Source organism: Xenopus laevis, chromosome 7S (assembly GCF_017654675.1).
Source record: "Xenopus laevis strain J_2021 chromosome 7S, Xenopus_laevis_v10.1, whole genome shotgun sequence".
Taxonomy (NCBI): Eukaryota; Metazoa; Chordata; class Amphibia; order Anura; family Pipidae; genus Xenopus; species Xenopus laevis.
This window is the reverse complement of record NC_054384.1, coordinates 12,302,794-12,328,247: the sequence shown is the minus strand read 5'-3', so window position 1 is coordinate 12,328,247 and position 25,454 is coordinate 12,302,794. Positions and strand designations below refer to the sequence as shown.

The 25,454-nt window shown below is 41.3% G+C and overlaps 1 protein-coding gene across 6 annotated transcripts in view; it reads left to right on the top strand.

The window, feature by feature from the left end:
- The first annotated feature begins 3,268 nt into the window (after window positions 1-3,268).
- Window positions 3,269-25,454, top strand: part of jakmip3.S (Janus kinase and microtubule interacting protein 3 S homeolog) — a 77,463-nt gene continuing 55,277 nt past the window's right edge. For all 6 annotated transcript variants that reach the window (XM_041570891.1, XM_041570889.1, XM_041570890.1 and 3 more), the window contains exon 1: window positions 3,269-3,351. The gene's annotated coding sequence lies outside the window, so the exon portion shown is untranslated. The remainder of the gene's footprint in view (window positions 3,352-25,454) is intronic.

The following is a 25,454-nucleotide window of genomic DNA, read 5'->3' as shown; positions in this document are numbered from 1 at the left end:
CCCCCCTCTGCCCCCACCCCCGTCCACCATACCTACCTTTTTTTTCTTGCTCGTAGCGGCAAATGGGGCTGGAAGAGGGTTCAGGGAGCAGCTCTAATAGCAGGTCTGGGCCGGCGGGGCCGACCAGGTTTTTTCCCTGTGACCCACTGGCCCAGTCCAACCCTGGCAGTAGAAGGGTTGAAACTGTATTAATACCCAAAATTAATTTATCTAGCGATGAGGATGAGGACTCCAAGGCCCCTGAAGGCATTTAACAAGGATTATTAAAATAATTTACAAGAACATGAGCCGCTCCTAAAAACACCAACCCAAGCCAATTACACGAGTTGCCATACTGCTTCTTGTGATTCATTTTGAATTCCCTTAATTGCTTTCATACATTTGCTTTTTCATCTAGTTTTTACATGTAACTCGTTTTTATTTTCCCTTTCCACTTTACGTTGACCACGTTTCATCTTTCAAGATATTGTTATTTTCCATTAACCTCCAGTTCAGTAAAAGGAAATCCTGCTGCTTCCAGGCTGAAGAGCCAAAGCACAGACGTTAAGATTTTGCAAAGATCTTTTTGTTATTGTAAGACCAAGCTTATCCCGAAACGATAACTTAAATGTACGATTTGTCCATCAACAAAACAAAAAAGACCATTTCAAGAGATATCGTCTAGTTGAAGCCAGGAAAACTGTCGGTAGCCGCCGGCTTGGCCCTACAAACAAGTGGACAATGGATAAATTTCATTGTGACCGATGAACATTTTCTAACCTGACCAATCAATTTGCTGATGTCGGACGAATATTTTAATTAATATATTATGCTAATATTCTCTGCTCTACTGGTTCTGACTCCTGAAACAATGTAGGAAACCTGGAGGAGAATTGACATCTGCTACATTGTTTTAATAGTCAGACCCAGAGAACAGAAAGGCATAAACAAATACTGCTCTCAATAGTAAATCCATATACTTGACAATGTCTAATGAATGTATATACTGTATTGGAAAGTTAGTTCAAACGCCATTTTCTTACTTTAGGAATAAAGGAACTTTTGCACTGGCATTCACCTCATTTCTCATATACACAAGGCTGGTACAAAGACTTATTCTAGGGGCTTTGTAGAGGATAACAGCTGAGACTGCAGAAAGGGAAATTTTGCATAGGAACAGAATATTAAGTAAAATACAAGGTCAGTAACCAAAAATTAGAACACATGGGTTATACCAGTGAGCACCACAGAGTGATCTTCTTCCGTCTTCCTCCTTCTTCGTGCGGCTGTGCAGGCGCAGTAGAACGGAAGCCAAACTTTAATTAAAACGTAGTCTATTTCGTTCAACTGCGCATGCTTTGGAAATTTGAAGAAAGAAGAAGATGGAAGTGGATCGCTCCGTGGTGCTCATTGGTATAATCCCGTGCCAGTGCAGTTTTCTGCTGATAGGAGCACCGGCCTGAGGTTTCAGGTAAGTCGATACAATCACTTACGGGTGCCTAACATTTGGCACCCTCAAGTGCTGCAAGCCTTTCCTTCTCCTTTAACAGGTACCTGCCCAAGGCCCCCCTATTGTTGCGCCCTAGGCAGGTGCCTCTTTTGCCTACCCCTAGTTCCGGCCCTGTTCATTACATGCTTTCATTGTCTTTATCTGAATGACTTGCAAGTCAGCGGATGGGTAGGGCAGAGAAGCAGGGATGCCTGATGAATACAGGCAGTTCTCTATTCATGAAGGGGTGTGGGGGGCGGATGCAAAGTATGAAAAACATGGCATCTTACACCTGTTTTTTGCAGTTTGCGTCCATCAGAAAATTAGTTTTAGTATGTATATATCCTATGGGGCAAATTCACTAAGCGCCGAAGCGCCTAACACTAGCGTCAATTCGCTAGCGTTGGGCATTTTCGTTACTTCGCAAATTCACTAATGAACGCTGGCGTAAATTCACTAGTGTTACTTCGCACCCTTACGCCTGGCGAATTTTCGCTACGGACGTAACTACGCAAATTCACTAACGCGCGCAGTGTACTGAACGCTAGCTTTCACGCTAGACTTCCTTCGCCACCTCAGACCAGGCGAAGCGCAATAGAGTAGATAGGGATTGCTTCAAAAAAAGTTCAAATTTTTTCTAAGTCCCAAAAAACGCTGGCGTTTTTTCTATATTATGGGTGATAGGCTGAAAAAGATCAAAAAAATTTTTGGGGCTCCCCTCCTTCCCCCCTACATTTCCTAATTCATGGCAACTTAACTATACAGTGGGCACATGTGTGGGGCAAAAAAAAATTTTATTTGATGTTTTGAAGGTTTCCCAGGCATTTGTAGTGATTCTACGTATTCCTCCATTGAAATTTGAATTTGGCGCCGTATGCAAATTAACCATCGCTAGCGTAACTTCGCTTCGCTTAGCGATTCAACGCTAGCGCAACTTCGCAACCTTACGCTACCCCTGTGCGCAACTTCGGATTTTAGTGAATTTGCGGAGCGCTGGCGAAACTACGCCTGGCGAAGTGCGGCGAAGTTGCGCCTGGCGCAACTACGAATCTTAGTGAATTTGCCACAAAGTCTGTTCTCTTCCAGGCCTGTTAATACCTGACTTCTGCTACATTACTTCCAGAGTCAGAACCAGGAGTACAGAGAATATAAAACAGGCAGACACTGCTTTCAGTAGAAATTATATATACAAATACCTTTTAAACCAGTGAAAGCATTTACTACTGTATACTGTTCATCAGTGGCTGCTTGACCTGTGCTGTTCTTGAAATAAAATCACCGGCGATGGAGCAGCAGACTTGTCTGGTCACCGGAAAGGGTCACATTCAGTGCCCATTTATCCTCAGGATACCATTGCCTTGCAGTTTTGGAAGTGTGCGCTTGATGACGTGCTTGCACACAATCGATAGCTGCATTGGGCACCGCAATGGTTGATAGTGAGCGTCTGAATGCTAGCAATGAGCTCATTCCCCCAGGAGGGAGCAGGAATCAAATTGCATCACTGGGAAATTGCATCTTGCCTGTGAAATCCATCCCCAGCATCCTCCTCAGCCTGATGCTCCACTGGGTGGGTGTGGATATGATGGTGAGCACTATTTGCTAGATCCTTTTTTTTCCCCCTTCTCCTAAACCGGGATTGCTGTGATGAATCACTGCCCAGCCTTTCCACCATGCACAGAATAGGGCTGGGATATGAATAATCCGTGCAGCAGCAGCAGCAGGAATGGATTGCTTTAGTTTATGTGTCAGGGATGAAATCCTTTTCAATCTGCTAGGAAGAGCCTGCTGGCTTTAGCATGAATTACACTGCATGCCAGCAATGGTGCTGTTCACAGGTAAAGGGGATTTATCTGTTGAGCATCACGATGGATCCTATATGTAAGGTCAGTCTTTTATATATATATATATAAATGTATATATATGCATTCAATGCATGGCTTGTGTTCTCCCATTATCAAGGCCTGAAGTGTTGTCTGATTTTTGGCTCAATTCGCATCCTCCACCTCCCTGCTGCAGGTTCCTGTTCAGCAATTAAACTCAATAAAGCATTTTGCATTTCTTATAAATGAATGTCTGGGTTTTTCCGCAGGCACAGGCAGTGACGGTGATGTTCTTGCTAACGTACTTGCATCCTCCCTAAAAAAAGATTACATTTCTGTGATTGTCTGTGATAAGGTTATTTCTTAGCTTTGCACAATTCTGAGCCAGTCCGAGCGTGTTCCCTTCCTAATGTCGGTTCTGTGCCTGCTCTCCTGGTGCTAGGTAATGGCTCACACGCTACCGTACTACTTTGCACTGACTAATCGAGGAGACAGGGCATAATGTGCAGGAATGTGCATGTACCGTGTGCATCTCTGATTTATTATGAAATTCAATCTGGACACTGGCAGCTCCGCTTCTTGTTTTCCTTTAACCTTGACTACTTGGATTAGGAGCCATATTAGAGCAAGTTTATTATCAGGCAATGGAGAGTAGGCAGACCTTGTGCAGAATTCATCTGGATGGTTATTCCAAATAATTATATATCATCAACATCTCATTTGTTTTGTAATACTTTGTATATATATATATATATATATATATATATATATATATATATCCTGGAAAAAGGCGAGCACTCACAGGTCTTAAGATGCAAAAAATCGTTGAAATTTATTGAAAATAAATAACTGACGTTTCGGCTAATCCTATAGCCTTTCTCTTTTCTTACGAGTAGTGCCGGCCCAACAAACAAACATATATATATATAATAATTGAAGAGGGACCAGCATACCAAAATCTTGCGTCACAAAATTTTATTAAACCATCACTTGAATGCACAGGATTTTAGTGTGCTGGTCCCTATTTAATTAGTGGGGCTTTCTAGTGACTATATTTTCTAAGAAAATTTATTTTAATTTCAATTTCATTTTATGCTCTGATTGGCTGCACATTCAACATTTGATAACTTTTATAATCAAAACAGTTTAACTCCCCACCCCCATAACAGTCATGCTTCAAGGGTCTTCCACCAGAGATAACAGGCCACACAATTATTCTTCTTGCGCTGTTAAATATACAGTATATACAGGTATGTGATCCGTTATCTGGAAACCCGTTATCTAGTTTCCGAATTACAGAAAGGATGTCTCCTGTAGAGATTATAATTAAATAATCCATTTTTTTTTAAAAATATTTCCTTTTTCTCTGTAATAATAAAACAGTAGCTTGTACTTGATCCCAACTAAGATATAATTAATTGGAAGCAGAACCAGCCTATTGGGTTTATTTAATGTTTACTTGAGTTTTTAGTAGACTTAAGGTATGAAGATCCAAATTACATTGTTTATCTAAATATTACATGGAAAAAGTGTAGATATAAAAATACCATAGATCCTGTAGGTGCCGAAAATCCCCATTATGAAATGGGTGAAGTTGGTTCCAGGTCACCAAAGGTGTCAGACTGGTGGGTAGTTGCATTTACAATGTTGAATATCAGAATAAAAATGAAAAGGCCATGAAAGTAAGATGTGAATTATCAGGCTTTCCCTTTTTTCCTCTTTTAGTTGATTTTAAAAATAAAAAGATCAAATCACCCTTTTTTTCCATGAAAAAGTACATATTTTAGGGCCCTTCTATACTGGAGCCTCCAGTGCGAGCGGACAAAAAATTATTTTGATTCCAATTTACATGCCTTATCTGCAGCACAAATCTGGTGCTGTTTTATTGAAGCTTTATGGGGGAAAGTCCCTGGTTGCCAAATTTGTCCAAAAAAATGTGGTCCTGCTGAGAATATTGTTTAAGAACTTGAGCTGCAGTAGGTTTAAATGTAAATGTAAATGAGCGCATCGGGGCAACTGGTGGGAAAGAAACAAGAGAGGATAATATATTTCAGCTCAGGGTTTCCTAGCATAACGTACAGTGTCTGTATGAATGTCTTGCGAGACAGCAGAAAAGCATGGCATTGATGACAGAAAAAGATGGAATAATTGAATCTGGCGCAATAGTATTTTCTGGTCAGCTGTGTAGATTGTAGATCGTAAAGGGTTAATGCTTGAGTCTTTTGGGCCGAAGGTCACGGTACAAATGGAGTAGGCAAGAGAATCGTCAGACAGGCAAGGTCGAGGCAGGCGGATATCAAGAATCGTCAGGCAGGCAAGGGTCAAACCGGGTTGTCAATCAAGGGGTTAAGCAGGAAGAGTTGTTGTAGGCAGGCGAGGGTCAGGATACAGAATGCAGAATAGTCAGGAACAGGCTGGGTCAAACACGGGTAATCAAACAGACTAGATACAGAACAGATCAGACGCACAAGGCTCAGGAACCACTAGAAAATATCACGGGCACTGGCTGGGAGTATGAATGGGCCTTAAATACCTTCAAATTTTGCGCCAATGCGCGCTGGCGTAACACGCCAGCGCACCTGTACCTAGAAATCAAGATGGCGCTGGATCAGGCGCCACGGAGCCACGCGGCGGGCGACCCCGCCGCACAGGTAATATTATTACACAAAGTCATGGCTCTCCCCGTATTTGTCATGTTTTAGTTCATTGGGAGGAGAAGGAGGAAAAGGCAAGGAAAGGCAAGCACAGACTGGAGACAAAGGAGATACTTAGAGACATCCCAAGATATGAAATCAGTATAAATGTATCCCATGAAACCCCATTCACGGCACAGAATCATCATTGTCTGGCTTCTTCCACAACACATTTCCATTGAATGAGAATGAATGAGACCAATGCCAAGCACTGGCTTTCTGTTTGTTTCTTGGTTTATGTAAACCATTAGAAGTATAACGTTGTATTGATCCTTCTTGTAGGAGGAAGACAAGGAATAAATTACTCAAAGCTGGGATAGTTAACATGTGGCCCCTATTTGCCAGTGGCTTGCAGGGGGTTTAAATTTAATAAATACATTTTTAATAAATTTAAGGGATACATTTACTAAGGGTCGAATATCGAGGGTTATATTCGACTCTCAAAGTAAAATCCTTCGACATCGAAGTCGAAGGATTTACCGCAAATACTTTGATCGAACGAACGAAGGAAAAAACGATAAAAAAAACCGTATCCTTTGAATCGAACGATTCTAAGGATTTTAATCTAACATTGGTGCTCGGTAGGTTTTAGGTGGTGAAAAAGTTAGTCGCAGTTTTTCTTAAAGAGACAGTACTTCGACTATCGAATGGTCAAATAGTCGAACAATTTTTAGTTCAAATCGTTCGATTCGAAGTCGTAGTCGAAGTAGCCAATTCGATGGTCGAAGTAGCCAAAAAAAAACTAAATGTGCCCCTTAGTGTGGACATCCAAAATCAACATATTGAATATTACTTACATTATATCAGCACATTCAGCTTGCTGGTTGGTTGCTATGGGTTATTTTGCCTAGAGAAATGTTGCACCTGTTACCCCTTGTATTTGAAATACTTGAGTCTGGGGTGTTTCATGAAGTTCTACATCAAACTTGTACCATCATACTTTGGGTCCAAAATAAACTCATGGTCAGGCCCTGTTTCTCTATAACTTGGGGAACTGGCTGCACACTCATCCTCTTTTGTCTGGTTCATGTGAAGACCCATAACAAAGTCCTTCTCAACCTTCTTCAGGCCTGACGTTTTAATTACAAAGGTTTTCCCATCATACAGGTTTAGAATCCATTATCTGCAACCTAGGGATACACCAAATCCACTTTTTTGGATTTGGCTGAACTGACCAAAACGAATCTGAATCCTAATTTGAATATGCAAATTAGGGGTGGCAAGGGGAAACCATTTTTTACTTCCTTGTTTTGTGACAAAAAGTCACACGATTTCCCTCCCCACCCCAAATTTGAATCTGCAAATTAGGATTTGGATTCGGTTCATTTGGGCAGAAGGATTCAAACCAAATCCTGGATTCGGGGGAATCCCTACAGGAAACCCGTTATCCATAAAGTTTCCGAATTACGGAAAGGATGTCTCCCATAGGCATTTCCTTCCAACCTTGTTCCTTCTGCTCAAGCTTAACCCTTCTCTATCACAAAACAAATAATAACCATGGAGGGAAGAATGTTTGACAAGACATATAATATAATATACTATGTCTATTCCCTGTACAAAAAAGTTCCCTATATTACATAGAAAAAAATCCCATTCTTCCCCAAAAATACCAACTTAGTCATTATGGTTGAACCGATCATTTCTAATATGTGGGATTTAGAATATCGCAGGGATTCCCATACAATCTCTTTTGCGGACTAGTGTTTGTGATTACAGTGAAGCTGCTGGTTCTCTCATCACTGACATTCACCTCATACACTCTGGAAAGAAATAATGCAATATATGAATAATTTATAGAGCAGATTGCTTACGCAGCAGAAATAATAAACACGAAGCATCTTGAGGCTCGGCCATGCAGAACATGGCAAATATAGTTAGAGGCTGCTGATACCCCCAGGGTCTGTATCAGAACAAAGGGAAGAATAAATTATCCATCTATGTAACGACATTCCCCAATAGCCCTGTTCGGAGTTCACAGACAAAATAATTTCTATAATGCCTGTGCTTTCTACTGGTGCAGGGCATTTTCTTGTATCATGCAGGTATTTCTGAGTGCTCTCTGAGGTACACCAAGGGATACAACACATTACAGATCCCCTTATGTCTGTGTTAAGTGCCCCAAATACCTAAAAATTCTAAGGAATTGTATTGCACATGTCCTTCCCCATAGACAACCTATAGGAGGCTCTGTTTGGCAGTAAACCTGTTTTTTTTATGGAACCAAAACTTGCCTCCAAGCCTGGAATTCAAAAATAAGCACCTGCTTTGGGGGCACTGGGAGCAACATCCAAGGGGTTGGTGAGCAACGTTGCTCGTAAGCCACTGGTTGGGGATCAGTGCCCTAGGCTTTATCAGGCTCGGATTTGTGGAAAGGCCACAAAGGCCTGGGCTTAGGGCAGAATTTTAGAGGGGAGGCATGTTGCCCAACCACACCTACATTGGTTCAGAAGAACTGGGGATGTGCAGGAGATACAAAAGTTTTAAAAGTTTCCTGTGCACCAATACCCAGTTCTCCGGAACCCGATCCTGAAATTTTGTGCATGTGCACAAAGAAAGGGGAAGGGATGGGGCGCTGAACATCAACTGGACTTGGGGTACCTGCTACGTAAATCCAGCCCTTGACGTGGCGACGGTGTGCCTATAAAAACAGAAGCAGGAAGCTGGCAGTGTAAGGTTGTGGGTGGCGAGAGCTCAACCTGAACCTGCCCACAACAAACAAAAGGAAATGCTGAACATGCCCGATCCATTGGTAAACCCGCGGGTGTAGGCCTGGCCAACAGGCCTGGATTTTTGGAGAGGCCACCAAGGTCCGGGGGGAAGGATTTTAGGGGCAATGTGCTTCTCAACCACACTGGTTCAAAAACATTGGGGATGCGCAGGAGATACAATAGTTTTTTAAATTTCCCATGCATTGAGTGAATAAAAGGAAAGGGACGGGGGCGATGAACGACAGCGGGCCTTGGGGTGCTCACTATGTAAATCCGGCCCTGGGCTTTATTATGCCCTGTGAAGGGAGATGCCATTAATATACATTGTAATTCAGTGTATATATTCTTAAATTTTGTTCTGGTGGCCCCTTACCCATCCAGCAGGATTCCTGTGCTAAAGAACAAGGTTTTCCTATTGGCTGCAACACTCGGCTTCAGTCTAACATGAAAATGAGATGCCTGACAATCTGGAAATGCGTTGCACTGAATAATGATCATGCACTGGCGCATATTACTAATTTGCAGGCATTGATTGAATGCAAATAGATTAAATGGAATAATAACAGTTTTACTGAAACATGGCGTGAGCTTTATGTAAAACATCGTAATTAGGGCTGGATCATTGTGCTGGAGAAGTGACAGCTGCTGCTCTGGGTTTGGGACGCAAGTGATTTGTGAAACAGGCGCCCGCCCAACACTGTATTCACCTTGTCCCCCTCAAGCATCAGCTGGCCCATTGGGACACTAGGAGAAATCCTGGGGGACCCTGTCGCTTCAGGTCTATGTGTGGCGAGTGGGGATTCTTCAGGTCTATGTGTGGGGAGTGGGGATTGAGGTGGTGGACATGCATATAGCTGGTGGCATGAGGAGGAAGGGTGGCCAAGGACAGGTCCTTTGGTGAGACCTTGGGTCTCCAGTCAAACACTGCTCCTCTGATATTTGCTCCCATAACTTTAAGGTTAAACTCTTTGCATGGCCATAATTAAATGCTATTGTTGCCAATCTCTCTGCATATGGTGCTGCATACAGAAGGAGTAGCATATGGGCACCATTCATGATGAGCCCTGGGAGGTGCAAGATTCTTGGGGGCCCTGTACCTCCTACCAGCTTGACACCTGGACTTGCATCTAGTCTTTGATAGATGAACCTGGAAATAAGGAAACATTTTTGGGCATTAAAAGATTTTTCACACCTTTATTAGTTTTTGGGGGTTTTTTGGTTAAAGGACAGCCAATCCACAACTTTCAGAAACCCACTGTAATTACTGTCTAACAGAGACTATTAATGTTCACTTTTACTATAGCTAATGTTTATTCTTTTTATGAAAATTACAGTACTTACAAAAATCTGTTATTTAGAAGAGCATATAAATGAAACAGGGAAGTTTGGAGATGGCAGTTTCCTTGCAAGAAGACAAATACATGGCTCTAATACGGGAAAACAAGTGTTACAAGCATACATTCATTTTACTGCCCTGACGGATGTGAGTTGGAAAGTGTCACCCATTAAAAGGATGAGCTAGCTGCCCTACAACACATCCGTGTTACTCTTTTACTTGTTATTCTTGTGTTAAATGGATCATGTTATCAGCATGCTGTAGAGCGATAGAGACAGTTCCAGACAGGTGCATAATAGGGATATGAATAATTAGACTGGAGGTTCCCTGGATTTTCTCACTGAACTGCTGATGTCTCGGATTTGTCACTGCCAGACTCAGCATCTCAGTTTCCCAGCAGCCTGCCTCAGGGGTACTCATGCTTCCCATTAAGCAGGGGCCATAGGATATATGTCAAATGGATTCATGCACAGATATCGGCACAGACCTGCTCGTTGCATTGCTTATAAAAAGCCTTTCATACTACAGTTTAGCAATGCGGCTTTTGATCAAAAAGTAAAAGATACAGATTCTGACTATTGCTAACAAGAAGTTCTAGATAGGGTTTAGGGCTAGTAATGAGCAAATTTATTCGCCAGCCACGGATTCACAGCGAAATTCCGAATTTTGCCATGTGTGGATTTTTTTAGCGATACTGCGGTGAAAATTCGCAGCGGAAAATTCACAGAGAAGGAAAAAAAGCCAATTGACTTTAATGCATTTGGATAAAAAAGTCACCATAAGAAAAAACAGGCATTGACTTGAGCGAGAAAAATTGTTGAACGGGTAAAAAGAATTTTTGCAAACTTTTTCGCAGTTTGTGAATTTTTCACAGAAGCAAAACGGGACAGATTCGCTCATCACTATTTAAGGCCTACCACCCTGCTACTGAAGGGCCCACCACACAGATACTGTCATTCCGCCCCCAGCCAAAGCCGATCCAGCTCCACTGCACTACTTACTTTGTTGTTAAAAATGAAAGATGGCTGTGCATTCCACAGTGGACTCCATGGCAGCAGTGGTGGCTGGGGGAGACTGTCTTGGGAACAGTGATATGGATCCCCTCCAGTGGATGAAACATAGCCTCAGTCTCTTTCCTGAGGACCCTACATTTAGGCAGGTGTCACTTGGGGAACTGCACACTACCACACCTGGAGCAGAAGCTGTATTTTCTAAGTGGACCTGTCTGCCTAGTAGCCCTAGTACATCCACCCCAGGTACTAGTTGGAGTCCAAAGAGGCCAAGCCATCCCTTTTATAAATTAAGCACAGGAACTAGGCATACTACCCCTGGGCCAGTTGGAAAACCTTGCACTCATAGGGCATAGCTAACAAGCCAAGGATTTCCTGAGCAGCAGGGGAAATGAACCCTTTGGGTCCCCTACATTTGTAAAGAAAAATTATTAAACAGCCAGGGGTTTGACAAAGTGGAAGTCTTATCAGTGCCATTTACAGTGGACACACACAAGGGTTCTGATTAATCATCTGTGAAAGCGATGGGGTGCGACTATTCAGATACATGTTACTTGGTCGGCATGGCCAATCACCCAGGTTGCTCAGGTTGGCATTGGGCTATTAACTTGTGCTATATGAGGCCCCATGATTTGCGATGGCATCCCTATAAATCAGTACAATTTATTAAGCCCCTATCTTGACAATTCAGATGGTTAACAAAGCAAATGACTTTGCCGCTCTAAATCCTCTTTAGGTTTTTCAGCTGCTGCCGCCGCTGATTCAGTTCAGTACCAGCAGCTTTTCCATCCGATTAAGAAATTAAAATTGTAAAGCCTGCTCAGACTTACACCACCTCAGGCTGGCAAATCCCCATGTTGGGTTACGCTACATCCGTGTCAACCTGATCATCCATCTATAGATGAGTACAGCACTGTGTAGAGTTTGCTGAAATATTGTGTTTATGAATTGAATTGTATGTTATCAAAAGCAAAAGGTTTCTTCTGAAGAATTTGCCTGTTTCACTGACAATTCAGAATGCAACCTTTAAATAAGCAATTGTTTTGCTGTCACTTTAAAGGTAAAGGACCAATACAGGGACAAATACAACACTTTTATTATTCCAGAGTTTTACACATTTACATAAAATATATAAAATACTTGCACAGCTTTATACATGCACGTGATTTTGTATGATGTACTAGAGAGTTCAGTATCAGCCCTATTTTTACCTTTCCCTGTTTATATATGTTTTAATTTTAAAAAAAATACATATTTTCCTCCGTTATAAAGCACTTGCACATCATTGTTTTTGTTTCATCCTTTTACTTCCTCCTAGTGAGCTTTGTATAAACAAACACCTCCCTTTCCCAGCTTAAGGCTCTGTCAGGCTTTCAGATAAAGAGCAGTGTATGATACTGAGGGCTTATCTATGGACTTTTAATTTGATTAACCAACACTTGCTCATAATTCCACATTCATGGCTCCCCCTACTGGGTGTAAATTCTTCTATCATTTCCACTCGGGCCAAGTCAATTAAGATACGGTGGTTTAGGTCAGTGTGGGTCCTAGCCGTATATGTAGTGCCGCATTCATTAAAGGATGCAGCTCTGCTCATTTTGTAAGGATAATACATTGCACCTATAAGCAGGAGACATAAATCTTGGGGGAACATGGTGCAAACAACATGGCTGTCTCGCCCTTTGTTCACCCAGATGGAGGGGAAATCTTTATCTTACTGTATCTTTATCCCATGCTCACATTGTCCTCCTTCTCTTTCCCTGCAAATCCCACACATGCTCACTGAATATTCTTCCCTGGTGAATTAAATAATGGCCTTTATTCTCTGGGAGCAGTTGGTCTGTCGCTAGACCATAAATATCAGGGATGTAGGTCATGCCTAGGCATTATAATTACTTAACAATGCGCTGTGAAGTGTAAACCAGTTTAATTGTGGCTCATCATTGTCGAAGAGCAGCACCAGGGCTGTCTTTTCTTAGTTATTATGACAATTATATGTTTTATTTGTTTTCTATCAAAGGTTACACGTACAATGTAAATATTGCTAAATGTGTTTGTCATTGAGCCAAACCAAAGCTTAAAGGATCACAATACACCCATTATAACCCAAGCTCAACTGGCTGGACTTTTATGGTGCCAAAATGTTTGTTGCTCTCTTTTTATTTTAGAGTATGTCAGGAAATGTCTCACCCCTAAGCAAACCAGTCCCCAATAGGGAACCATTTTTTCTTTGCAAACCTTTGTAATTGTAGGAAGTGATGAATTATGGGACTTGCAGTTCCTCTATCAACTGAAGAAACTGGTGGTGTTGCTGTTGCCCCTTAAAATTTGTCCACCTACGGGCCTCTACCTATGTACTCTGGGGGTCTCCTTGTGGAACCTCCCTGATGCCTCCTCTTCTGCCACGGTAGTTTTGTCTAGAGCCATGTTGGACTGGCCCTACGGGATACCAGGAAAACTCCCGGTGGGCCCAGGTGTCAGTGGCCCTTGTGCTCCTAAACATTTGACCTATTTCATGGCCATTCCCTATTTCTTTGAGAACAAAGAGGCTAAATAGATGGAATAATAGATTATAGTATGTATAACTAAAGAGACTAGGAGAAGAGGAAGAATAATAGAACTGAGAGTGGGCCCCTGGTCTAAATTATCTTGGTGGGCCCCATGTGTAAAATTTTTGGGTGGCGCCTGGTGTCCCAGTCCGACCCTGGTCTAAAGCCACAACACACTTTGGCCCAGGGTCGGACTGGGCTGGTGGGACACCGGGGAAAAACCTGGTGGCTGGTACAGAAGCACATAACATAATGTACAACATTCCTAGCTTACTTCTTTAGTTAAGCTTTAGTTCTCCTTTAACTACAACAAAACTTTAATTACCCCAACTATATTGTTATCCTAGTGGCCAGTTTAACACATTAAACCGTTACACCTATTATCCCAATATTGTAGATGCAACAAAACACCCAAAATTTACACTTCATTCATTTCCACACCACAGTTCTTCACAATCACCCTCAACAACCCGTCTATCCCCCTACACGTTGACAGTAGAGACAATTTGCTGTGACCTTATGCCTTTAAATGAATAGGTTATTGTTCACATAAATATAGACATCTAAGGGACTGTGATTCGCAACTGTCCATCTGGAGACCTGTGGACTTAATATAGCCTCCTAAGAGTTTTTATGATTAACATAGGTTTTAGATAACATAACGGGCTTATAACAAATTTCCAGACCTATGAGGAAAATGGCTGAAGGCACTGAAAATCTTGGACATCACTCCCATAATTCTTTGTACTGGTGTGGATAATCATTTCGTAATATATTATGGAGGAGACCTTTGAAGTAAAGCAGGAAACAAAGATGTGACTGCACAATATTGATCACAGTTATAGAACCAGCTTCACCTCGTGAATATACAGTGCAGATTGAAGCTGGATGCATCAACATAGGGAGAATGGGCCTCATGTACTGTACATACCCAGCCTAAAGGTCCTCATACACGGGCCAATAAAAGTTGCAGATAGACCGAGTCAGCAGGTTATTGGCCCGGGCGTGGGGCCCTCCAAAGGGCTTCCCTGATCGATATCGGCCAAATGTCGATCAGGCAGGGTAAAAAATCCCGTTGAATCTGTTAGTTGATGCGTTCCCGTGATCCGGCCGCCAGTATTGCCTCCATTCTGATCCGATCATTGGGCCCTAGGGCCCACGATCATATCAGCCCAATATCGGCCACCTCAATGTGTATCAGTTAGAGATCCACTGGTTTGGCGACATTTCCCTGTGTATGGCCACCTTTAGAGTGTATATTTGTGACTCCGGGGAGGGAATGGAGGGAAAACAAGCTGGATGTTTTATGTATCTATCAATAGAGAATGAACAATTAATCTTATAATATGATTGTTTACTTTAATTGTATTTGTTTTAGGCTTCTAACAAAGCACCTCTGTGCTGTTTGTTGACATTATGTTACGTATGAAAAATACTGCGGTTAGTCAGGATGTTTAAATCATTATTCTCACCATTGCTTTTTAAATAATTAAGGCTCTATCTCCTGCCAGTTATCAATAAGGCCTAATTGGCTGACACCGGGGGTTACAGAATACAGTGGCGGGGGGGGGGCAGAAGTGTAGAGGGCCCAGTGTGGCCCCACTGCCTTCCTGCCGGCTAGATTGAAAATCGCTGGTGGGATGGCACTCGGAGCGATTCGTTTACCGAAGTCGCCCAAAGTTTGCTCACGAGGAAACTTCAGGCGACTTCGGAAAATGAATCGCTCATCCCGCCGGCGATTTTCATTCTAGCCAACGGGAAGGCAGTTCCGGAGATTAGTCGCCCTGAAGAAGAGGAGATTTGTCGCCGGTTGACTAATCTCTCTGTGTGTCTCTGCCCTTAAAGTGATACTGACACTAAAAAATTACTTTTTAAAATTTGAATGTACATTAAAAGTTAACTATAAGCATTTTTTGCTGAGAGGTTTGTTTTTGTAAGTTATTGTTAGTTGAAGTTTCTAAACCTGACTGTTTTGCCAACCTGACTGTCCCATCTCAGCCTGTCAGTTAAAGTTTCCAATGCGAACGGACTCCTGCTGCTCAAATATGGCAGCCCCCTCATACAGGAACAAGGGGCATCCGACAGGTAATGTAAAAGCATTGTGCACATACTTTACGGCAAAGTTATAAGTAGCTTTCAAAGGCAATATTATGATATATGGAAAAAAAAGAGTTTAATTTCTGGTGTCAGTATCTCTTTAAAGTCCAATGGTGTTTACTCCATCTCAGACCTGCCGAGAACATGCAAAAGCCAATGGCAGATTTCCCTTTAACAATTGGAAGATTTTCCGAGTTGTGCTGGGTTTCTGAAAAAATGATAGCTTTCGGGTGATTTTATGAAAAAATCGTAGCTTTCAAGAGCGAAATCCGAAAAAATTTAAGGATTTGATTTTGTTTTACAATTTTAATATTAAAAATTTGTGAAATTTGTGAAAATGTATTGATAAATAGGGTGAAAATGTCAGTGCGGATTTGGTTGGAGTAGTTTTCAGAAAAAAGTGAGAACATTTCAGATAAATAACCCCCTTAATGTATGGTGATCCTAATTACAAAAGATCCCTTATCTGGAAAACCCCAGGTTGTGATCATTACGGATAACACATCCCATACCTGTAACATAAACCATCCTCTCTCTCATTCCCGTTCTTCTCTTCCATCCTTACCCAGACAACCCCTCTAAACGTGGGCTGACATCAAAATGTTTGTTGTGCTTTCTACAAAATGCCATAAGGCTGAGGCTATAAAAGCAACGCTCTAGATTTAAGTTAATGACCCAATTCTTTGAACATACCATGAAATATGTGACATTTGGCTTGTAACATTACCCTGCTCGCTTTCCTGACAAAATGTTCCTATTTCATAATTTGCTTTTTGGCAGGTATCCATCATCCGTAACGAGCAGTCACGATCCACTTATTTGTGTTGTTCAATAGCAATTCTGCGGCAGTTTATATCTTTATGGCGGTTATTGTGTGTGGGATAGGACGGCGGATCCAATACATTAACAGGATGAGTTTATCATGGACACAGAGTTAATTTATATCAGTGGCAGCTAGACCCAAAGACATGGAGAACATTGCTCCAATTCAATATCACTTTAAAGCAAACATATTGCCAACAACAAATACAGGTATGGGACCTGTTATCCAGAAAGTTTTCCAGATAATGGATCTTTCAAGTATTTGGATCTCCATACCTTAAGTTAAATAAACCCAATAGGCTGGTTTTGCTTCCAATAAGAATGAATTATATCTTAGTTGGGATCAAGTACAATGTACTGTGTATAGAAAAAGGAAATTATTTTTAGAAATTTGGATTTTTTGATTAGAATGGAGTCTATGGAAAATGACCTTTCTGTAATTCTGAGCTTTCTGGATAACTGATCCCATAACTGTAGAACAAAAAAATCAATTGGAGACATATAGCTTTTTAAAAAATGGCAATGATAAATGATATATGCTGCCTCGTTTAAACTGAGGCTTAAAAGAATCATTACCTATGAAAGGACACCTGTTCTGGAGCTCCCCCATAGATCTTCTCTGGTCTGTGTCTCGGATAGCTTGTCCTTAGGCTCTGTTCCTAGAAACACAGTAGGATATGGGTAGCCAATCATAGCTCTGCCTTCATACCTGGAAGAAGTAGTTCCCTGTAAGGTCTGGAAAGTTTATTTATAGCAGTTCAAAAGTCACATAATATTTATTGGCTTTTTTACCAGGCATGGATTGGCTGCAAAATTCTGCACTTCACCATCTGCAGAGTGGCAGAGATCCGCCGTGAAAAATTTCGCTGCATTAAAACAGTCGCCAAGAAAAAATTGTTGCTGAGACAAAAAAGTCACCATAAGAAAAAAACGGCCATTGAGTTTAATGCATTTGGACAAAACATTTTGTTGAGACAAAAAAGTCGCCAAGATAAAAAAGTCGCCCAGACAAAAAAGTCTCAGAGACAAAAAAGCCGCCCCAAGAAAAACCTTCATTGACTTTAAAGGAGAAGGAAAGCTACCGAAGCAATTTAATGCCAATAGATTAGCCACAATAGTGCAAGCTATAAGACTATATTTATTCTACAGGAAGCTTTACCATACCTGAGTAACAGCTCTAGAACCTCTCTGTTTGTTTAGGATAGCAGCTGCCATGTTAGCTTGTTGTGACATCACTTCCTGCCTGAGTCTCTCCCTGCTCACTTATAGCTCTGGGCTCAGATTACAGCAGGGGTGGGGAGTAGGGAGGGGTGGAAAGGGGGAGGTAGAGAGGAGCAAACTGAGCATGCTCAAGCCCTAGCCCTGGAGGTTTAAGCTGAAAACAGGAAGTCTGATACAGAAGCCCATGAGTACACAATAGAAGGAAAGAAATGCTGTGTTTCTTTTGACAGAGGACTCTGAGGGACTGAGGGTTTACTGGTGTATTTATATAGACATTTCTGATAAAGCTTACTTAGTTTCAACCTTTCCTTCTCCTTTAATGCATTTGAAGTGAGAAAAAATTGTCACAAGTAAAATAAATGTTGACTCCTATTGACTTCAATGCCTTCTGCAAATTTGTTTGCTTTTTCACTTCACCGAAAAATTTATGAAACTGTGAAAAAAATTGTGAAGTGACTCAGATTCGCTCATTACTAATAATGGCAAATAATTGATCTTAATGCTATATGTCCCTTTTAATTTGGCACATTTCACATACCATCTTACCATTGCCATGTAGAACTCCAACTGTTTTATTGCCCCACTAGATTTTATATATATATATACAGCTAAAATGGAACTTATTCTGGGAACATTCCTTTATCAGACTGATTTAACCTTGGAGAGGAGCCAGGCTGAAATACCGTACTGTCTGTACAATTACACAAGCTGGCAGCAAGAAAACATTTGGATCACAGTAGCTACAAATGTTTAATGTTTGTGACCTCGAGCCGGGTCCTTATGCTGCTGTGTACAACAAAGACATACATATAATACTGATATCTGAAATGCATCTGTACCCAGTAAATGACTTTAAGAATAAAAGTAGGTACCACTTATTAAAGTAGTTATTAAGACACTAAGAGGCCGATTCATCAAGGGTCGAATATCGAGGGTTAATTAACCCTCGATATTCGACTAGGAACTAAAATCCTTCGACTTCGAATATCGAAGTCGAAGGATTTAGCGCAGATAGTACGATCGAACGATCGAAGGATTATTCCTTCGATCGAACGATTAAATCCTTCGAATCGAACGATTCGAAGGATTTAAATCCAACGATCGAAGGAATATCCTTCGATCAAAAAAAGTTAGCCAAGCCTATGGGGACCTTCCCCATAGGCTAACATTGACTTCGGTAGCTTTTTGATGCCGAACTAGGGGGTCGAATTTTTTTTTAAAGAGACAGTAATTCGACTGTCGAATGGTCGAATAGTTGAACGATTTTTACTTCGAATCCTTCGATTCGAAGTCGAAGGTCGAAGTAGCCTATTCAATGGTCGAAGTAGCCCAAAAAAAATTCGAAGTTTTTTTACTTCGAATCCTTCACTCGAGCTTGGTGAATCGGCCCCTAAGAGGTTCATAAAATAACAAATTGATTAAAGGCGTTCTGTTGTTTTTATGCCCCTTAGGGCTCTTGCACTTGCGCCTGGGGGCCACATAGTATATGACCCCTAGGGGCAGATTTACTCGAGGGCGAAGTGGCTAACGCTAGCACCAATTTGCTAGCGTTACCGGCCGCAGGGACATCGGCAATTTACTAATGGGTGAGGCGTCACTTCGCTATCGAAAGAGATAGACGCTAGCGCACATTCGCAATTTATCACCAGGCGACAATTCACTCTGGCGAATGGACGTTACTCCGCAAATTCAATGAAATGCGGATTTTAATGAATGTTACCTCTTTCGCCAGACTTGCCTTCGCCAGCTCAGACCAGGTGAAGTGCATTGGAGTGAATAGATCTTCCTCAATCCTCTGTCACTTACATCATATTTTTTAGTGGAAAAAGCTTCTAAGCCCCAAAAAACACCTGCGTCTTTTCCTTTTTTCAGAGTGATAGGTTGCAAAACACCTTAAAAATGTTTTTGGGTAACCGGGTTCCCCCATACATTTTCTAACATATGGAACATAAACTATACAGTGGGCTCATGTGTAGGGCAATATAACAACTCTATTTTATTTATTAAGGTTCCCTGGACTTGTGTAATGTAATGTATTTGCTGCAATATATCCTTTCAACTTTAAATTTTCCGCTGTATGCAAATTAACCTGAGCACAAGACCTCTAGCGCTAGGCAGTAATGAACGCTAGCGCATCTTCTCATTGCCGAAGTAACGCTAGTGAAACATCGCCAGCGTTTGGTACCTTTCGACAAAACTCCGCATTCCAGTGAATTAGCGTTGAGTTAGTGAATTTTCACCTGGTGAAATGTAGCGATGGCTGCATTTCCATTAGACAAAAAGCAAAGACAAGGAAGGCTTTAATAATTCAGCATTGCAGCTTGCTTTGTTTTACCTGGGAGACATTGAGGATTTCCTATAAAAAGCTGAAATAACAAAGTCTAGTTCAGAATCAATGGTAATGCTTAGGGATTTGTCATATATATATAGTTCTATCAAACCCATTTGTCTACTGTTCCTCCTTTTCTTTTTAATTGCGGCCACGTTTTTGCAGCTATTACACAGGACTGAGTTGTGAGTGGGACCCAACTGCCTATTGATCTTACAGTTCAGTCAAATGCCATACCCTCAGGACTTTTATACCAGTATGAAGTATTGACATATACACCAAAGCCTATCAATCTAGAGCTTGTGTCTCACCCAAGTTATGTTCGGGTATATAAATATAAGCTTCAACCTTTCAAATCAAGTGCAATTTGCAATACAAACCAGTAGCATCTGACAAATAATCCATAAATCTCAAAGGTGATATCTTGGATGTAGGGATGCGATGAATCCATCAATCAAATTTGAGGAAAATACAACATTTGCCTAATCTTTAAAGTAGTTGTTCAGAGCTTTAAAGTCACATGAGTGGATTTGGTTCAGGTGAGCACACCTTGCTTCAAGCAGTGCTTTACAATGAGTGGTACATTTTACAGGGGGAATAGGAAAAAGTCCAATATTGCAAAACTGGTGGGTAGTAAGGTTCACTTACCAATACTAACAGGGGGTCCAGGTGCTCAAACCCCAGACCTTCAGCTTGGGGAGGTAAAATTAGACATGTAAAATTCAGTGGTAAGCTGGCACAAAACTGGACTTCACTCCAAAATAGATGCAAAGAAAAGGTTTTATTACGCAAAAAGGAACATCTCAGAGGGTGGCTTTATGCGTTTTGTGCCTTATGGTCATAGTCTAAGGATATTCTTTACAACCAGTGATATTTAAATGAAAAAGCACCAATCAGAGAAGTGTTCTGGATAGCCAATCAAAGTGCTAAATGCATAAATGATTGGTTTATCCTAAGGAAGAAAAGTACATATAGAATTTTCAAGTTAAATATATAAAAATTACATATTACGGAAACAACATATGTAATAATTCCACGGGAATAGACTTTTTGCAATAAAAATTTGTACATTACAAAGTATTATGGCTAAGATGACAATTTCAAATCGTATTATTTTAGAAGTAGAAAGTTGAAAAAGATTTTTCTCAGACAATATTTGCAAGACTTCTGGACAAAAGAAGTTACATTAAGGTCCAAACATATTCAAAAATATTTAGATATTAGAAATATATTGAAGATGACTAGAACCGTTTTGAGGACAGGTTACATAAAAAATTATTATTAGACAAAGCAGGATACATTATAGTCTAAACTCATTCCTGTAGGTTGTCTTGTTCCTAAGTAGAAAATCCATTTTGCTTCTTGTTTAAGATGTCTGTCTATAGTGTTTCCACCTCTAATATGCAATGGAATTTGCTCTATTCCAATCACTGAAAAACAAGGGACCTATTCGTACATCTAGCGAAATATCGAGCCACTGTAGTTGTACTGTTTTCATTCCTTATTCCTGATCCTTACTTGGATAAGATATGATGTTGGGCATAATATGAGATCACTGGTGTTATTTATTGCCATAAAGTGTCTTGCATTTTTACTTCTCCCCTCCCCCAACCCCTTCCCATTTCATGCATTTTAAAGCTGAAGGTGGTAACCCTAATGTTAGGGGGGCAATAGGGTCAAATATTTTCAAGTGGCCTAAGGCCATTGCTCATACAATACAAGTGCATGCTGTACTCTATTAACTCTCCATTAGCAGGCAGCACTTAGAGGATCATTTATTGAAAGTCAAATTTTAGTAGTTTTGGAGGTTTTTGAAACCACGACTTAACTCACAAACTCTAAAACCGCGCCTGTCATTAAATTTATTAAAAGGTCCGAATATAAAAAGTGCGAACAAAAAAAAAATAGCTAAACGATGCGCTAAAAAATATAAATACCTCGAAAACATAAAAAAAATTGAGTTTTTGGACAATTCATAGCAAAAAAAACCTCTAGAATTAAATATGGTCCAATAGAATCAGCACAGCTCCCACTGACTTCTATAGCACTTGACAAATTTTACTTGGTGAAGTTTGGAATTAAAGGTTTTTGTGGTTTTTTTTCCACTTAAATTTTGAATTTTTAGAACTTTGTAGAATGATAGGAAAACCTCAACTTTTTAAAGATTTGTGGAAAAAAAAATCACAATTTGATCATTGTTATATGGACCCCTTAGAGTTCTTCTCCTCTATTAGGCTGATTGCTATTCAGGGAAGGATCTTAACCTTGTGTGTTCCTATTAAACCACATTAATCCTGTTTTGGCATCAGTGGAAACACCCAGCCCTACATGCAAATACAAATATGTGAAAAAAAGGTATACTGTGCCTTTAATGGCATAGGAACTGAAGTTAAAAGACACTTTCATTATCTCCCAATGTCATTGCTTGTTGGCGGCACGCAACTGGTAATCTCTCTCATTGCACAAAGGGCAAACAAAGCCCTCATTTACATTAAAAAAGCATTAAAATAACTGGAAAATCCTGGCAGTGACTGGGAGTCTGCAAATAGGCAATTATCAGATTAATTACAAGGATGTATCTTTTATTAACGTGACATTATGGGTCTCTTTAAAAGAAATGTTCTACGGGTGTCATTTTGTGTCTGTAATTAGCTTACACATGCCTCCGAGGGATATTAACCAACTGGCTTAGATCTAAATCTGGCCACTTAGAAGGGGGATGATTAACATTGTAAAATAAACCATAGCTAAATGACATGTGTGATTTATTTCATTCACTATTAGCTAGACTTTATTTATATAGCAGCAACACTGTGGTCATAGACACACAGATAATATCATACGATATTTGGTGCGTGTATGGTGGGAAAAGAGCCGACGGATATCGACAGAAGACATATTATATATATTATATATTTCATATTATATTGGACGGCTCGTCCATCAGGCTGGACGGAAAATTTTGATCAGGTGCCTTTGAAGGCACCCAAGCCGCCAATTGTTAGTGCTGAATCGTCAGATACAGGTAGAATTCTATTGTTTCTCCCAGGATATCTGACGATTCAGCTCTACATGTGTTTATTGAAATGAACGTTCTTTCTAGAAAACATCTTTTCCAAGAAAGATCTCTGGCCCTTAGGCTTGCAGATAGTTCCTTGGCTGGAATCAAACCTAGGACGCCAGTGATGGAGGGCAACCATGATAATGATTGATTCTGCATCTTCTTAAGAACCTTGCAAAGTGGTGTTCTAGAGGGTGGAGGGACCTGGTCCCAGTTTTGCTGGGAGACTGGGTGAGGGTTGCCACCTGTCCTAGTACTGTCTGCTTCAATCTTATCTGCTGGGTTTCAGAACAAGAAGCAACTATGGAGCAGTCCCTGATCTGCTCAATCCATCACCCTACACATTGACATCACCGACCTGCACCTTGACATCACCTCTTCCCTCCCTGACATCACTATGCAGCCCTCTCAACGTCTATTCTCCACCCTATGACGTTATCATCTCCAACCAGCAAGGTTTGAGGCAGATTGGGGGAGTGTTTGGGGGGTATTGGGGCCTGACAAATTAAGCATGCATTTTATCTTAAACCAGTTAGTTGGTAGAGTCCACCCTATAGGGGGACCAGGCAGGCAGTGGGCCTCATAACTTCTGGGAGGAGGGACCTACTGCTTAAGTAGTATGTGTTCCCATGATTTGTGATGGCAGCTACAACTGCCTGTTTGGTGATATAGTTTAAGCATCTGACAAATGGCCATTTTTATTGTATGTAGTTTGTGCTGCTGAAATTGTATTTTTATGTGTCAGGGGATATAGGCTGAAGCATTTGTGTTGCTAGGAAGAGATTGGATCGATTTGGCAGCGCATATGATTTAACATCCAAGCAAATGCTCTGGGCTTTAGTGATTTCTAATTGAGTCACAGGGAGATGCCCGGCAGCAGTTCTCGCAGACCCACAGTTGAGGGTTTGGGCTGGGACTGAGCATTTATTGTTTCACGGCAGGAAACGTTGTGTGATTTTAACCCTTTGTTTTAATGGAAACTTCAGTTGTTCCTTAGGTGCTGCTGTACTGTATAAGAGGGTAGTGCCACTCTGTATTACACATATAGCCTGGCACAGCCAAGAAAGAATAAACAGAGGGCATTGTTTCATTAGAGTCTGTGGATAAGAGGACACACTTCTTATTAAAGCATTCTGCAAAAGGCCAGGGCTTTTAGTGCAGAATAACATTTTATAAACACAATTGGGCAAAGGGTCAATTTGGAGTTGATGTGTCTTTTGCTAAGAATTCAGCCGCTTCCTCCTCATTTCCACTGTAATTGCAGCTGTGAAGCTGCAATCACAGTGGAGAACATGGACGTCATTATCATGGTGAAACTTGGAGAGAAATGCAGTTCATCACTAGTTAGTAGTGATGAGCAAAAATTTTCACCGCGTTTTGTCAAAAAATGACGTCCATAGACTTCAAGGGGTGAAAAAAATTGTCGTGCGACAGAAAAAATTGACACCCTTAGACTTTAATGCATTTTGGTGATTTTTAGCTGTTTTGTGAATTTTTGGCGAAGAGAAACAGGCCGGCTTTGTCCATCGCTACTAGTTAGCTATCATAGACTTAATACAGTACAACACACTAATTGTTCTTTCTTCTATGACATGCCCTGTGTTTACACGACATACGCAGAGGGGTAAAATCAAAACAAGGAATGGGTTAAGCAGCCTTCCCAAGCAGGGCCAGACTGGCCTGGCGGGACACCAGGAAAAAACCCGGTGGGCCCCGACCTCGTGGTGCCCCCACCAGGCCAGACTCCCTCTCCCAATATTCAGAATGTACGTCACGGTAGGGGGACGGGGCCAGAGGGGGGCCCTGGAAAACAGACCCGGTGGGCAGGAAAACTGAAAAATTGAAAGCAGTGTCTGTCCCTGTCTATTCTCTGCACTGGTGGTTCAGACTGTTGATACAATGTATGACAAGGCAGCTGATTAACAGACCTGTCTTTGCTATTGGGGAACTAAGACTTTTACAACATTGTTTAAAAAGTAACAACCAGGAGTCAGGGCAAAGGCTGCTTTGTAGTGATGTGTGGGCCAGCCTGATACCTGAGGGAGACACGGGTTTCCCCTGTGGGTCGGGGGGTTCTGGCCGACCTCGCACAGTCCTTTCCGGGTCGCAGGCGGGTGCGAGTTGAGCTGTTCTGACTGCTCTCCCCACCTGCGAACTTCCAAATGCCATGTTTCGGCTGATGTTCCCACAATGAACATCTCTATTAGATAGTGGCACTTCTAACGCTAGTTAAACACAGACATTATCAGGCCATTCACATCTTGCCTATTGATCTGTTTAATACAACTGGCGAACCAGGGCTGCACTTCTGCTGCTGGAGAGTTTATAAGCAGCCCGGGG